Source organism: Rutidosis leptorrhynchoides, chromosome 7 (assembly GCF_046630445.1).
Source record: "Rutidosis leptorrhynchoides isolate AG116_Rl617_1_P2 chromosome 7, CSIRO_AGI_Rlap_v1, whole genome shotgun sequence".
In the NCBI taxonomy this organism is placed as follows: Eukaryota; Viridiplantae; Streptophyta; class Magnoliopsida; order Asterales; family Asteraceae; genus Rutidosis; species Rutidosis leptorrhynchoides.
In genome coordinates, this window is record NC_092339.1 from 78684874 (window position 1) to 78701956 (window position 17083).

A 17083-nucleotide genomic window follows, 5' to 3' on the forward strand; every position below is an offset into this window, starting at 1 on the left:
ATCTACAAAAGGTCCACAGCTTCTCCCTTCTTTGACGTTTTGAAGGTTTAGGTGACGATGTCTGATCATATACATGGCATTGTATATGTATATTTTATTAGCTAAAGGCTAAAAGCAGAAGTTACGCGAACAATAATCAAAAGGCTTGAAATAATTCGCTGAAGATAAAGATCGCGGATCAGTTTCCGAGCTAATAAAAGATTGCGGGTCATTCCGCTAAGTTTTCGCGGATAGTTAAACAGTCCGCAGAATACGGATATTTCGAATACTATAAATAGGGAGCTCGGCTTCTGATAGTGCTCCAAATGAACATATATTTAGTAGCAATATCGTTCCAATATGTAAAGTTTTTAAATGTAATTTCCTTATTTTTAGTTGTAATAGTTAAATAAATAAGTGCGAAGACGAAAGACGCAAATCGCTCGAAAATGAAGATTTAAAGACAAAAACAAAGATTTGAAAGACCAAAACGTCCAAAAAGCTCAAATGTACAAGATACAATTAAAAAGGTTCAAATTATTGATGAAGAACGTCTAAAAATGACAAGAGTACAAGTTACAAAACGCAAAGTACAAGATATTAAATTATACGAAAGGACGTTCGAAAATCCGGAACCGGTACCCGAGCCAACTATCAACGCTCGACGCAACGGAGCTGAAAGTACAAGTCAACTATGCACAAGAATATAATATAATATTTAAATAATTCATAATAAGAATAATAATAAATAATAAAAAGTTGTTAATTGAGCATAGTTAAGGGGTCATAAGTGAAAATTTCAAATCAACATTTGCCTATAAAATGGAATTCACGTAGTAATGAAAAAATACACCTTCACTTCATTTTTCTTTCTTTCCCTCTGTAAGAATATATATATTTATATTTATAATATTAAGTTTAATTTAAGTTTAATAATAATTGGGTTATTGTAAGAAATATTTTACGGGTTTTAAAGTCGAAACTCTGCCCGTGTAACGCTACGCGATTAATCACCACTGTAAGCTATGTTCTTCCTTTTTAAATTAATGTATCGTAACTAAGTTATTATTATGCTTATTTGAGCCGAAGTAATCGTGATGTTGGGCTAAAATATTAAGAAGGGGTTATTGAACTTTGGACCATAATTAAGGTTTGGGCAAAAGACCGACACTTGTGGAAATTGAACTATTGACTATTAATAGATGGGGGGTATTGTCTAATTGAGTGACAACTCATTGGAGTCTGTCGAACCTATCTTCAAATTAATTAACCTAATAATTAATAATGATTATGGTTGTCCTATTTAGTGACGTTCATATGGAATCTGTTATAATCATTTAATTAATCAATTGGGTTGGGTAATTGATTATTCATTCTGATCAAGTGGATGAATTAATATTCATAAACTAATTAAAACAGGGGTGGATTACATACAGTGATAACTGGTGTAATTGTTGACAGAAGTGATAGCTGCGTCATAGTTTAAATCCTTAATCAGTTGGAATATTTGACTTCGGGTATAAGGGTAATTTGACGAGGATACTCGCACTTTATATTTATGACCGATGGACTATTATGGACAAAAACCAGATAGACGTATCAAATAAACCAGGACAAAGGACAATTAACCCATGGTAATAAATTAAAATCAACACGTCAAACATCATGATTACGGAAGTTTAAATAAGCATAATTCTTTTATTATATTTCTCATCGTATCTTTATTTACTGTCATTTTATTACTCGCAATTTTATTTACTGTCATTTTATTTATTGTCATTATTTTACGCACTTTAATTATCGTCATTTATCTTTACGCTTAAAATATAGAATCGACAAACCGGTCATTAAACGGTAAAAACCCCCCCTTTTATAATAATATTACTACTTATATATATATATATTTATATAAATATAGTTTTATAAAAATATAGTACGTAATCAATAGCTCCCTGTGGAACGAACCGGACTTACTAAAAACTACACTACTCTACGATTAGGTACACTGCCTATAGTGTTGTAGCAAGGTTTAGGTATATCCCATCCGTAAATTAATAAAACTTGTGTCATATTTTGTAGTATTTCCTAGTAAAAATAATACTATTTCGTACCCTCCCGCTGCACACATCAAGTTTTTGGCGCCGCTGCCGGGAGCGCTAAAACGCTATATTTTTAATTATAATAATATTGAAATAAAATATAATAATATAATAATATTGAAATAGAATATAATAATATAATAATATTGAAATAGAATATAATAATATAATAATATTTTAGAATATATTTTGAATCGTAAAAGTTTTAAAAAGTCGTATTTATTAAATACTTCAGGGGTATATTATGTAACTTGTAATTAATAATTTCTATCATGTCGCTTTCATGTGAATAGTAAATTAATTAATTTCTTTTCATTTACTATTCATGAATAGTAAATGAATTAAAAAAAAAGTTTTGAAAAAAAATAATAATTATAAAAAAATTATTAATTTGTAAAAAAAAATCGTTTTTAAAAAAAAAAAAAAAGTTGTAAAAAAAAAATTTCGTTTTTTTTAGAAAAAAAATTCGTTTTTAAAAAAAAAAAAAATAAAAAAAAAAAAAAATTGTAAAAAAAACTTTTTTTTTTTTTTAAGAAAAAAAAATTCGTTTTTTAAAAAAAAAAAAATTTGTAAAAAAAAATCGTTTTTTTTTTTTTTTTTTTAAAAATTAAAAAAAAAATTAAAAAAAAAGTTTTTTTTTATTACCTTTAGATTTTTAGACTCTAGTTACAATTTTTAGTATTAAGTTTAGTTTTGCCATAGTTATTTTTATTTCTAGAATTTTTAGGTTTGCCGTAAAATCCCTTAAGTGCTTATTCCTTAGACTAAGATTTATGTGCTTTAGAATTTTGCGACGCCGTTTTTCGCGCTACTTTCTTATTTTTATTTTTCGACGCCTATTTTTCGACCTTTTATTTTTCGACCTTTTTCGACGCGTTTTTTTTCTTTCTTATTTCTCGCTATTCTAGTTTTAGGATAAGATTTTTATTCTACTTCTTATCTAAATCTCTTAAAATTACGAAAATTTATTTTAAGTGGTTAAATTGATAGACATCAAAATTTTCTGGTTCGTAGTAATAGTTGGATTTGTACGTGGACCGGGTTATTGGAGCCAAACAGTACTCAATTATATTGAGACCAAACGAATCCTGCCCCTCTGCTGCATCTTTTGGCTATTCGAAACGTGGGCAAAATCAGAAAAGTCTATTAATTGGATAACTTATATAATTTTTCTTTCCTTTTAAAAACTAATAGGATATTCAGTGAATGCACCGAGTAAAACGTTCACCACCTTTCATACGTTCACCACCTATAACTCGATCAAGACATTTAGCAAATATCGCCGCCATTGATTTTTCTTTAGAATCGTCATCCAGTCGACCAAGTACTCAAACTCAAATTTCCGATAACCCAGTTTTTGAAACAAACCTCACAATTGAGAACCCGGAGAATACTCAGGGACAATTCCGAGACCCTGATCCACTAATTATTCCTCCAGAACCACCAATCATTCAAACAGAGATTGTTGAGGAAGAAACCATTAAATTAGAAACCTCTAGTGATTCGGATACAACACTTCCAATCATGGAAAATCTAGAACCTCTAAGTATGGAAGACCGAATGAGAGCTACACGCACGGGCCAAGGTCACGCCATTATTAAACTAGAAGTTAATGCGCCAGATTATGAAATCAAAGGACAAATTCTACACATGGTAACTAACCAATGCCAATTCAGTGGTGCACCGAATGAAGATCCTAACGAACACCTTCGTACGTTTAAAAGAATTTGTACACTATTCAAAATCCGAGAAGTGAAAGATGAGCAGATCTATCTCATGTTGTTTCCCTGGACTTTAAAGGAAGAAGCCAAAGATTGGTTAGAATCGTTACCTGAAGGGGCGATTGACACATGGGATGTTTTAGTTGAAAAATTTCTTAAACGATTCTTTCCGGCATCTAAAGCCGTGAGACTTCAAGGAGAAATTGTTACGTTCGCGCAAAAGCTAAATGAAACATTATATGAGGCGTGGACAAGATTCGGAAGGATGTTGAGAGGATGTCCTCAACACGGATTAGATACTTTTCAAATAGTACAAATCTTCTATAAAGGCGTAGACATCGCCACACGAAAAGACATCGACATAACCGCTGGTGGATCCATTATGAAGAAAACCGCAACTGAAGCTTACAAAATTATTGATAACACAGCCTCCCACTCGCATGAGTGGCACCAAGAAAAAGATATCTTTCGTTCATCTAAAGTGGCTAGAGCCGATTCTAGCCATGACTTTGATTCCGTTTCAGCAAAAATAGATGCTTTCGAAAGACGAATGGAAAAGATGAATAAAGATATTCACGCAATACGAATCAGTTGTGAGCTATGCGGTGGACCACACTTATTGAAAGATTGTCACATTGAACCAACATTGGAACAACGAGAGAATGTTTCCTATATGAACCAAAGGCCTGGAAATAATTATCAAAATAATTATCAACAGCCAAAGCTAAACTTCAATCGAAATCAAAACATTCTTTACAATCCAAAAGGACCCGAAAATAACTGGTATAACCAACAAGGTCCGAATAACCAACCAACTCAAAACAACACTTTCAATCAACAAAGACCTGGCTTATATAAACCACAACAACAAACCGAAGAGAAAAAGTCAAATATGGAAGACGTGGTATTCAAGCTAGTTGAATCTCAAACACAATTTATTGAAACTCAAACCCAAACGAACGAGAGATTTGATCAGTCATTAAGAACTCAACAAGCTTCCATTTTGAATCTAGAAAAACACGTAGGTACTCTTGCTAGCATGATGAGTGAGAGGGAACAAGGAAAGCTACCGAGTAATACTGAAGTAAATCCTCGGAATGAGAATGTTAATATGGTTTCAACGAATTCTGAAAAACCAGCACCAGAAGATGGGAAGGTTTTAGATGACAGTAACAATGAAGAAGTTACACCACCACCACCCGAGTATGTAAAGCCAGTGGTGGCACCATACAAACCACCCATCCCGTTTTCAAGAAAAGGAGTTGAGTATGAGCAAGTGATAGGTAATAAAGATTGTGATACCTCTGGAAAGAAGAAGAAGAAAAAGAATAAGAAAGTGCAAGAAACAAAATCCGTAAATATAAACCCGGTGAAGACAGTTCCACCAAAACCTCCACCTAGGGTAGGTGATCCGGGTGAATTTATTGTTCCTTGTCTACTTAGTGATTGTGTCATGTATGATGCACTAGCAGATTTAGGTGCAAGTATAAGTGTTATGCCTCTTTCCTTATATAAGAGATTAGGTGTAGGTAAGTTAAGTCCAACGGATATGAGTGTTCGACTCTTTGATCAAACCATTAAGCACCCAGTTGGAATTACTGACAACCTACCCGTTCAAGTAGGCAATTTAACCTTTCTAGTCGAATTTATTGTCATTGACATAGAAGAGGACCCAAACATTCCTCTAATTTTAGGTCGGCCATTCTTAGCGTCCACCAAGGCGTTATTTGATGTAGGAAATGGAAGAATGACACTTAAAAGTGGTGACAAATCGATCACCTTTATGATTCGAAAGTCTAAATCTCCACCAGCCAAAACCGTTGAACCAGTAAAAACAATTGGTAAGAACCATGTGCTTTTACCAACTCCAACGGTAATACTTAGCAATAATGAAACGCCTAAGTGTGGGGAAAATGAAGTAACACCTAATGATGACATGATAACAAAGAACCCCGTTGTTGATACGAAATTAAATGATCCCGTTATTAATAGTTCAATGAAGAAACTTATTAAACGGATTCGCGATGCTAGAACCAAGGGGAACTTTAAGTTATGTAACCGGTTAGTATCCAATCTATCACCTAAAGAAAAGGAGAAACTAGTTGAAATTGTGGATATTACACAGGAATCCGACCAATGGCTTAAAGAAAAAGTCACGGATATGCAAGTTGATTATGGACCAAGAGAAATTAACGATGAAGTTAATCACAATTTTGACACCACGGCTACCTAAGTGTAGGGAGATTCAAATGTTCTAAAAAGAAAATGCTGTTTGGAGTTAGTTGTTCTGTTCTCGTGTAGTTCCGAGAATGGAATTCGATTGGTCTTTTCCGCTAGCAGACACTAAAGAACTAGTTTTCTCCCCCATTCTGATTTTTTTTTTATTTTGTAGGTTTTATATGAAATTAATATGCTTTTTAAATTTAAGTTTTGTGTGAATTTAAAAACAAAATTTACTTTATTTCATTAAGTTTAAAAAAAATGATTTCTAAAATTCGTCGTGAGTTGAAGACTAGGTCGTTGATCCGAAATTGCTTTACCCGAGGGCGGGGCGACAAATTTTGTTATCATTTAATTTTATTGATCTAAAGTATGCAAAAAAAAAAAAAAAAAAAAATATATTTTATAAATTTTTGAACGTGGGGTAATATACCCAACTTCAAAATTATGTATGTTTGTATTTTATGTTATATACAAAACAGGGTAAAATAACGCACTTTCAAAGACTGTCATTAAGTTCAGAAAAAGGTACTAATTTTGACGACAAGAAGCAAAATATCAAATGTGAAATAACAACAATATGTTTGCAAACTCGGTATTTTTAATCATTTTTCTACACTAATCACCCTCATGAATTTAAATTTTTACTGATTTCTTGCAAATGAGGGCATTGCAAGATCTCAAGTGTGGGGAAGGGTTATAAATTCTTTCGGGTTTACACTTGTTTTAATTGCCAAATTTTGTGAAAATTTGAAAAAAATTTCAACTAAATGAATTCAAAATCATGTTTATACATATTTATGAACGATAAAACTAAGTGTGGGGAGAATGTACCAAGTTATTCAATTAAAAACTATCTATCACATTTTTGTATAAGAATTATTGCAGGTACTTTTGCTTTGGACGATACTAATCAGTTTTACCCGGTTTACTGTATTATATTTTAAAGAAAGATGGATCTACACGATGAATCAATTCCATCATTAAAAGGAAGTAAAGTCTTCCGAAAAAGACACGCGCTTCTTGATTTAGGTCATGAAGTTGTCGTCCAGACCAGCTGTAGGTTGACGAAAAATCTAGAAAAGTCATCTCTAAAATCAGCAGGAAATCCACGGACCTCAGCATCAAACAGGGTCGCCATGTGGTCAGATTTATCCTAACCATGAGAAGGATTTATCTAGTACAATGGGGAGGCACCGTGCAAATTAGCTTGATAAGACTAATGAATCAGATCCCCAGAAAGGATAATCTCCTTAAAGATTAAAAATCAGCTTTTAAGACTGATATTACTCAATCCTTGAGATTGACCTTAAAGATTGAGAATTCAAACTCATGGAATTCAATGATATCTAAACTCGAGCTTGAACGAGAAAATATTTTGATCAAAATTACAAACCGATTTGTTTTCTGAAAACCCATTTTCAATGCGTTCATTACCATTGAACGTAAAATCCTAAGAAATTCACCTGGAATTCATTAGGTCACCTGAACCAAATCGGGTGTCAACCGTAAGAACGGTGGTTGCATAGCATGGTCAGAGACAGGACCTTGTGCCAGACCGAAAAATTACAGGATAATCTTTACTATCGCTCCTACCAAGGATAGTTCTAGCATCCGACACGTTAATAAGACCATAATCATCTGCATGTCACGGGACATTGCCTTAACAGTTTCTTGTTCATCGCTTTCCTTTACAACCGGACGGTAGTTTACCGAAAGGTAATATACGGGACAAGTAAACTGGACGTGTTGCTTTCCTAATACAAGGTTAGCAAGTGGGTAACACAAAACCACAAGTGTTGAGCTAAAATTTTCAAATCTGAAACCCACACAACCCACAAAAATATTTTGCAAACACCGGTGAAGGGTTATTCCGGAAAACTTATCTAGGGTAAAAGCTAGATTAAATTTTCAAAAAGATCAAATGTTTTCATAAAGATCCAATTTCCTTAAGGATCTACATTTTCATAGTCATGTGGGACTGTAAACCACCTTTCAAATGTGCACTTTGCTTTGGAAACCGAAAGTAAATCGGCTATTTGATTGCAAGTGTCGTTGACCTAAACCCGAGGCAACTGTGGATGACACACCCACCTTTAACCATCATTACTGTCATTGTTTATACCGCTATATCAAAATCACTGATGTACAAAATGTGATGAATAAAAAAGTGATTCATGTATGTTTTTATTTCAAGTTCTGTATTGCTTGAGGACAAGCAACGCTCAAGTGTGGGGATATTTGATAGTGCTCCAAATGAACATATATTTAGTAGCAATATCGTTCCAATATGTAAAGTTTTTAAATGTAATTTCCTTATTTTTAGTTGTAATAGTTAAATAAATAAGTGCGAAGACGAAAGACGCAAATCGCTCGAAAATGAAGATTTAAAGACAAAAACAAAGATTTGAAAGACCAAAACGTCCAAAAAGCTCAAATGTACAAGATACAATTAAAAAGGTTCAAATTATTGATGAAGAACGTCTAAAAATGACAAGAGTACAAGTTACAAAACGCAAAGTACAAGATATTAAATTATACGAAAGGACGTTCGAAAATCCGGAACCGGTACCCGAGCCAACTATCAACGCTCGACGCAACGGAGCTGAAAGTACAAGTCAACTATGCACAAGAATATAATATAATATTTAAATAATTCATAATAAGAATAATAATAAATAATAAAAAGTTGTTAATTGAGCATAGTTAAGGGGTCATAAGTGAAAATTTCAAATCAACATTTGCCTATAAAATGGAATTCACGTAGTAATGAAAAAATACACCTTCACTTCATTTTTCTTTCTTTCCCTCTGTAAGAATATATATATTTATATTTATAATATTAAGTTTAATTTAAGTTTAATAATAATTGGGTTATTGTAAGAAATATTTTACGGGTTTTAAAGTCGAAACTCTGCCCGTGTAACGCTACGCGATTAATCACCACTGTAAGCTATGTTCTTCCTTTTTAAATTAATGTATCGTAACTAAGTTATTATTATGCTTATTTGAGCCGAAGTAATCGTGATGTTGGGCTAAAATATTAAGAAGGGGTTATTGAACTTTGGACCATAATTAAGGTTTGGGCAAAAGACCGACACTTGTGGAAATTGAACTATTGACTATTAATAGATGGGGGGTATTGTCTAATTGAGTGACAACTCATTGGAGTCTGTCGAACCTATCTTCAAATTAATTAACCTAATAATTAATAATGATTATGGTTGTCCTATTTAGTGACGTTCATATGGAATCTGTTATAATCATTTAATTAATCAATTGGGTTGGGTAATTGATTATTCATTCTGATCAAGTGGATGAATTAATATTCATAAACTAATTAAAACAGGGGTGGATTACATACAGTGATAACTGGTGTAATTGTTGACAGAAGTGATAGCTGCGTCACAGTTTAAATCCTTAATCAGTTGGAATATTTGACTTCGGGTATAAGGGTAATTTGACGAGGATACTCGCACTTTATATTTATGACCGATGGACTATTATGGACAAAAACCAGATAGACGTATCAAATAAACCAGGACAAAGGACAATTAACCCATGGTAATAAATTAAAATCAACACGTCAAACATCATGATTACGGAAGTTTAAATAAGCATAATTCTTTTATTATATTTCTCATCGTATCTTTATTTACTGTCATTTTATTACTCGCAATTTTATTTACTGTCATTTTATTTATTGTCATTATTTTACGCACTTTAATTATCGTCATTTATCTTTACGCTTAAAATATAGAATCGACAAACCGGTCATTAAACGGTAAAAACCCCCCTTTTATAATAATATTACTACTTATATATATATATATTTATATAAATATAGTTTTATAAAAATATAGTACGTAATCAATAGCTCCCTGTGGAACGAACCGGACTTACTAAAAACTACACTACTCTACGATTAGGTACACTGCCTATAGTGTTGTAGCAAGGTTTAGGTATATCCCATCCGTAAATTAATAAAACTTGTGTCATATTTTGTAGTATTTCCTAGTAAAAATAATACTATTTCGTACCCTCCCGCTGCACACATCAGCTTCTCATTTATAGGTTGTTGATTTTCTACCATTTGCCTGAACCTTTGTAATTTTCTCTTGTGATCTAGCCCAAGGAATTTTTACATCGTGTCAAGGTGAATCATGCTAATTAACAATCAAGACCGGGTCGGGGTGGTTGATCACTTGATAGTTAAAATGAAAGACGATCATCAGGGCCCAACATAATCATCAAACATCTCATCCTCCATCTTAATCTCATTGCACTCAATCCGTAATTAAGTAACTTATTAATTATGGATTGATCAATTGGCGCCATCTGTGAGACACGTTTTGAAATTAAGTTTGAACTTTTTTGTTTTGTGCTATCAGACAATCAAATTTACTTGTTTAATTTTACATTGTGTATTGTTACGATGATTTACAGGAAGTTGCTGAGGCGTATTAGTTGATTTGATCGTCGGACATGGCGACTAGTGCGAAGCAAGCAGGTAGTTCTGTGAATGCAGATGTGTTGATTAACGATTCGCAAAATGCTTTGTCAAGTAGTATCCAGGCAAATGTCAATACTACCGCGGGTAGTTCCGTGCAAGAACCGCTAGCTAAAGCGCCTAGTGGCAATACCGCTAATACTGATTTGCAACTAAAGGTTGCTGTGACAACCCGGAAATTTTTGACCAAATTTAAACTTTATCTTTAAATGATTTAACATTTCTGACACGATAAGCAAAGTCTGTAACACCTAATCTCAAAATTTTTGAACTATTCAAGTACCCTTCGGTTGTTCTCAATGATTCGCGAACCATTATATGTAAATAGATACATATATATACTATAACTTGAAAACGTAACAAAGTTTTAATTGCATGATACCGTACATTAAACTTATTGGCTTGTATATCTATTTGAATATATATGATTTCAAGTTATTTAGTAAACGATAGTAACATTCGATTATTGATTCGATTGATATTTAGATAAGTTAACTAAACCGTTTAAGATGAACCAGTAAAACACTAATTTGCTACAGTATTTTTGAATTACTACAGTACCCGAAAAGCTACAGTGTTTTCGAAAATCACTATTTGCTACAGTAAAAAAACAACTTTGCTACAGTAACTTTGCTACAGTAAATCACTATTTCAAAATGAAAATGTATATATGTATATGTATATACTACGAGACGATGATTTATAGAAGTAAATGACCAAAACACTTGAAAGTTTAAGATATACTTTGAGTGGTGTAGTTTATGGATAATTTAAGGCTATATTTTGACAAAGGTACGTGTCACGAAACGTAAAATGCAAGTTTTCTAAGCGTGCGAAAATGCGTTCGAGAAACCGGAACCGGGACATAAGTCGAGTAATGACATACGACTTATCGAAACAAAAATTACAAGTTATCTAGGTACGAGAATATAATATGATATATAATTAATTAATATATATTATATATATTATATATTAATATAAAAATACGTCGACAAACTAAAAACCAAACAAGTGTGAGCTGGATCCTCCAGCCATGCGATCGCATGGCCAAGGAGGCTAAACCCCATGCGATCGCATGGGGTACTTTTTCAGCTGAGGTCCTATAAATTCAAACGATTTCAGTGTTGTTTTCCTCACATTATTCTTAATATTACTCCGTAAGTATTTATTTATATTATTTATATTATTATTATTATTATTATTATTATTATTATTATTATTATTAAGATTAATATTATTATTAATCTTATTATTATTAGTATTATTAATTAGTATTATACATAAAATACTACGACGAGGTTAGGAGCGTGTCACCTTCAAAATGGGTTTTCGAGCAGGATAGAGCTAAGGAAATTATGGGTTATAACTATGGAGATTATGGGTAATATTCGCAAGTCAAACCTAGTATTTATCATCTCTATTGCGTCTACGTACTTTTCTGAAATATCGAATCACAATATTGATACGTAAGCATTTATATTTTATCTTTTATAAATTAATAGTGTATACATGTCTAGTGCTCGAGTATATATATTTATACATGTTTGTTTGCTAAATTTCATCGTTAAACAGTTTATAATGAATCACGAATTAAATACATATATTACTAGTAAAAGGTATATGATATACATGTTTTCAAAAAGCTGGCGAAAAATCAATAACTTTTCATTTAGATATCGAATAGTTTCGATGAACGGATTAAAAGATATGATCAACTGAATTATGATTGATGTTAATTGAAATTGCTTTTGAATCTGCAATTAAGATTTAAACAAATGGTTTACGAGATTGATAAAATGGATTTTTAAATATTACTAGCCGAGTAAATGAATTCTTAAATAAGGCATGTCTCGTTTGTTGAACAATCGTCAAAATTGACTGTTTTATCATGTTTTTTTTAAAGCTTCATAAAAACTATAGTTTAATTTTACAAGAATTGGGAAACTATATGAAATGTTAAAATGGTTCGATTGCCATGATCATTCAACTATTGTATTGAATCAGATTGACTTTTTGAAACAACTTTGGATAACTTTTGTATGTCGATCTCGAACATTAGGATTGTGATACACTATGACCAGACCTAGCTTGATAGACATTTATTGACCAACATATGTTCTCTAGGTTGAGATCTACGGTTATTTGGTAATCCGAGTTTCGGTCACATTTTGGTGAACGACTTTATATGCTGCTAAGGTGAGTTTCATATGCTCCCTTTTTAATTGCTTTTGCAATATATATTTTTGAGCTGAGAATACATGCACTTTAATTTAAACACAATGGATACAGGTACATACTAAATTCTACACCGAGTTTGAACCAAAAATCTCTTAGCTTTGGTAACTAGTAACTGCCAGTTAAAAGAACTGGTGGGCGCGAGTAGTTGTATATGGATCCATAGGGTTTGACATCCCCGTCTGTTCCAGGTATAGAGACCCTAGCCTGAACTATAAAACAGATGTATGCTATTTGAGTTAATATACGTTGGATTGCGTGTATTGTACATGTTGGTTGCATGTATGTTAAAACAGGGGTACTTATTATACAGACGTTAAAGCTTAGTTACCAGGGTGCTCAATCTTGTAGAATATTTTGATAAACTTTTCAGGATGAAACAACTGAAATCTTGTGATCCACCTTTACGTACAAATTATGCAAAACATTAAAACTATGAACTCACCAACCTTTGTGTTGACACTTGTTAGCATGTTTATTCTCAGGTTCCCTAGAAGTCTTCAGCTGTTTGCTTAAATGTTAGACAAGCTATGTGCATGGAGTCTTACATGACATATTTTTTTTAAAGAAACGTTGCATTCACCAAATCATCACCATGTATCTTATTTTGACTGCATTGTCAACGAAAGTACTATTGTAAACTATTATTACGGTGATTGTCTATATGTAGAAATCATCAGATGTCGAAAACCTTTGATTTAAATATACATTTATGGTATGCCTTTTCAAAAGAATGCAATGTTTACGAAACGTATCATATAGAGGTCAAATACCTCGCAATGAAATCGATGAATGACGTATTGTCCATATGGATTTGGAGCGATCGTCACAGTTGGTATCAGAGCGTTGGTCCTAGCGAACCAGGTCTTGCATGAGTGTGTCTAACTGATAGTTGTTAAGATGCATTAGTAAGTCTAGACTTCGACCGTGTCTGCATGTTAAAAGTTTTGCTTATCATTTCTTGTCGGAAATTACATGCTTACCATTCTTAAGTCTAGACACGTTTTCCTGCATTTATTGCATAAATAGTGTATACACAAAAATTCATATCATAGCGTATCTGTTACTGTAAACTTTTCCTGACACCTTTCGAAAATTTCTCCGTGATTTATGGAATTTGGTATTATATATACATATGTAAATTATGTATTGAAGAATACCAAACTAAATTCTATAATCTAATTCAAATAAAAAATCATCTCCCTAATTATACAAGATGGATCCCGTATCTAGTTCAAATTCCTTAAACTCCGACAGCTATTCCGATATGGATATTCACCTGAACTCCGAAGACAGTGTAACCGGAATGGATCAACCAATCAGCCATCACCTATTATGGATGAATTAGGGATGGGTTCTTAGCCTACTTAGTCATTGGAGACAAGAAGAAGGTGATCCCTTTCATCCACCACATTGCCCTCTTGGCGAAGAACCTGAAGCACTTACCGGCGAACCTGTTCGTAATACCATTTTCTCTCTCATCTCAAGAATATCTCGTCATGATCATATACTCTCTCAAATTCTGGATCTTATTCATCCGCTCGTCCGAACCGCCAATCATCCCGGTGTAGTAGAAGAAGTCAACAAGCTTCGCGCTCGGATAGTGGCTTTGGAGAATATGGTGCAAAGGTTACAAGCACCAGCAGAATCACCGGCATCAACAGTACCACCGACAACAACAACAACAGTACCATTACCACCACCAACAACATCCGCACCGCAAGCCTCAACATCACAATATGTACATTGAACATCAACGTCATACGCATCGTAGTTACCAAGAAATACCAGCAACAATAACCGATGAAGTATTAACTCATTTCCCCTGAAGAAATTTTATGTATATTTAATAGATATGAATTTTGAAATTAAAATAAATCTTTTCGTACTAAGCTATTACGTGTGAATCTTAACTGGTAGGTACTACTCGGTTAGTTCATATTACTAATATGTAATGATGTACATCCTTCCTTAACAACTTAACCATTGTTAACTACAATCTCTGTTTCAACTTAATGAATTCCATTTCATAATAAACCAAGTGTATTATTCAATTACATAATTGATTTTACATTTTCATTTTCGATGTACTCGAAACTTTCCAGAAAACATCATCTGTGCCTTGTAAGCTTCACAAAGATTCCACAAGCATCAACATCCTTCACTGAGAAATAAGAATAAATAATGAAGTATCGATTACATTAGCGAAATACTCCGCAAAGATTATGTAATCTTTAATGTTTTAGAGATTAATCATTTCTAAGTCAAGCCGAAAATCAAATGAGCTTAATATGATATTAACTCATTAAATCTGTATTAGATCTGAAGAAAATATACATACATATATTTTCATAAAGACGGTAATAAAAATTCTTTTGTACAAAGTATTAATTGTGAAATCTTTAACGGGTAGGTACTACTCGAGAAATATTTAAGTTCACAATTAATATGTTACACTGTACATTCTTCAATTTTGATTCAAAAATCATTAACTATACTCACTATCTTCACAATGATACACAATAATTTCATACAAATTCAATCACATATTCTGATATCGATGGATCAGAATCCAAGCCATAACTCTGAACCGGTGACATCATTCTTAGATCTCTACATCTTTCAAAGCTATACTTTGACTTCAAAACTATGCAAGATCCTTTAGCATTGTTTTTACCAAAAATAACCTTGCAATTCCTTTTCAAAGTATCCAGTATTATCAACCATTCAACCAGTCAACGACGACCTTTCAGACTTGTAACTTTGGCATATACGTTTTTGTTACTGGGGAACCTTTCATGTTCCACCACATTAGCAGTAAATTTACCAACAACTTCATTGATCTTTGACCTTCCGAAAAATCCTTATACTCATTGAAATCGTATCATGTACTCATCCACATCTTGTAACGGCAATTGTCATACCAACTATCGGGAATTAGCAATCAGTATTTTGAAATCTTGCAGCACGTCTACGCCAACAGTTATATGTGTACATATAACGTCTACCTCCTGGACTTACATACTTCGAATGTGAAGTTTCCGAAAAACACCCCAAACTACGAAACTAGTTCTCCGAATTTTGGAAAAATGTTGATGAAGCAGCAAAAACTGTAAACGACCTTAACAATCAAAAGTTTGATGATAAAGAATAGTATGGTGGTAAAGCTGAGAAAAATAGAAGGTTTGGAACTGGAAAACGGATTGAGCAAAGTATGAAGGAGGCTGTGGACAAATCACAAAGACTGAACCTGCCTTCAAAGAATCCAAATGATTCAGTGTCTGCTGAAATCCTTAGTAAATACTTTTCTCCTTACTCTAAAACCTTTGCGGACAATATTCTTCATCATCATCTTATCTTGAATATTCTAAGATATCATCGTATCTTTCATTATAAATATTCTCGATATTTCTGAATATATTTTCATAACTATTCTTATCTGAAATCATTTATCTCCTCGCGTTATCTGTATTACATTTTAAAGGAAATTGTTTAGTTTTTATATTCTGTAAACCTTCGAGTTTAAATTATGAATATTTGTGAAGCAGTGTTGGGAACTGAAGCATGAATTAGTATAATATAATGACACTTGATCAACGTGATTATATTATAGTAAGTCATGCTGAGTTTCTAATGGAACGTGATAAAATTTCACAGATCCCATCCTCATCATGAACCATGTTACATAACTCTTTCATTCTATATAATCTCTAAATATATCAAGAAAATATATTTCTTGATGATTCGGTCTTTTTCGGATATTCTGGTAATTTGACAAATCAAGATCGTGCCATTACAATTCCCTTCTTAGAACATTAACTATGTTCATTCCGAAATATATAGCTACGAACTATGGACCATTATTCGCTTGACTTAAGGTCGAAAGAGAAAATGAAGGCATGAAGCTCTGAAATATAATGTAAAATATAAAGCCCGATAACAACCCTGAAATTTACAAACCGTGTATATCGATGCGTATAGTAATATAAAGACACGGGAGAATGAAAAACACTATAACCCTAAGGTAATAGTAGAAGAAAATAACCTCCTCTGGTGGCAGATGAAAAAGAAGAATGAAGGATACGATAGCCAAGAAACTATCAAGAATCAGAACTGGATTAAGAATTTTCACAATCTATTAAGAAGTATGAAATAAGGAAGAAGATTATAGGAGTGGTGAAAATAAAGGAGACGGAAAAGGTTAATTTATAGCAAAATATCAGACATAGCAATCGAGGCAGATTACGCATTTAATCAAAGGAAATCCTAATTTCCTTAAATTTCGAAGAATCAAATCTTATTTAAATTATGAAGAT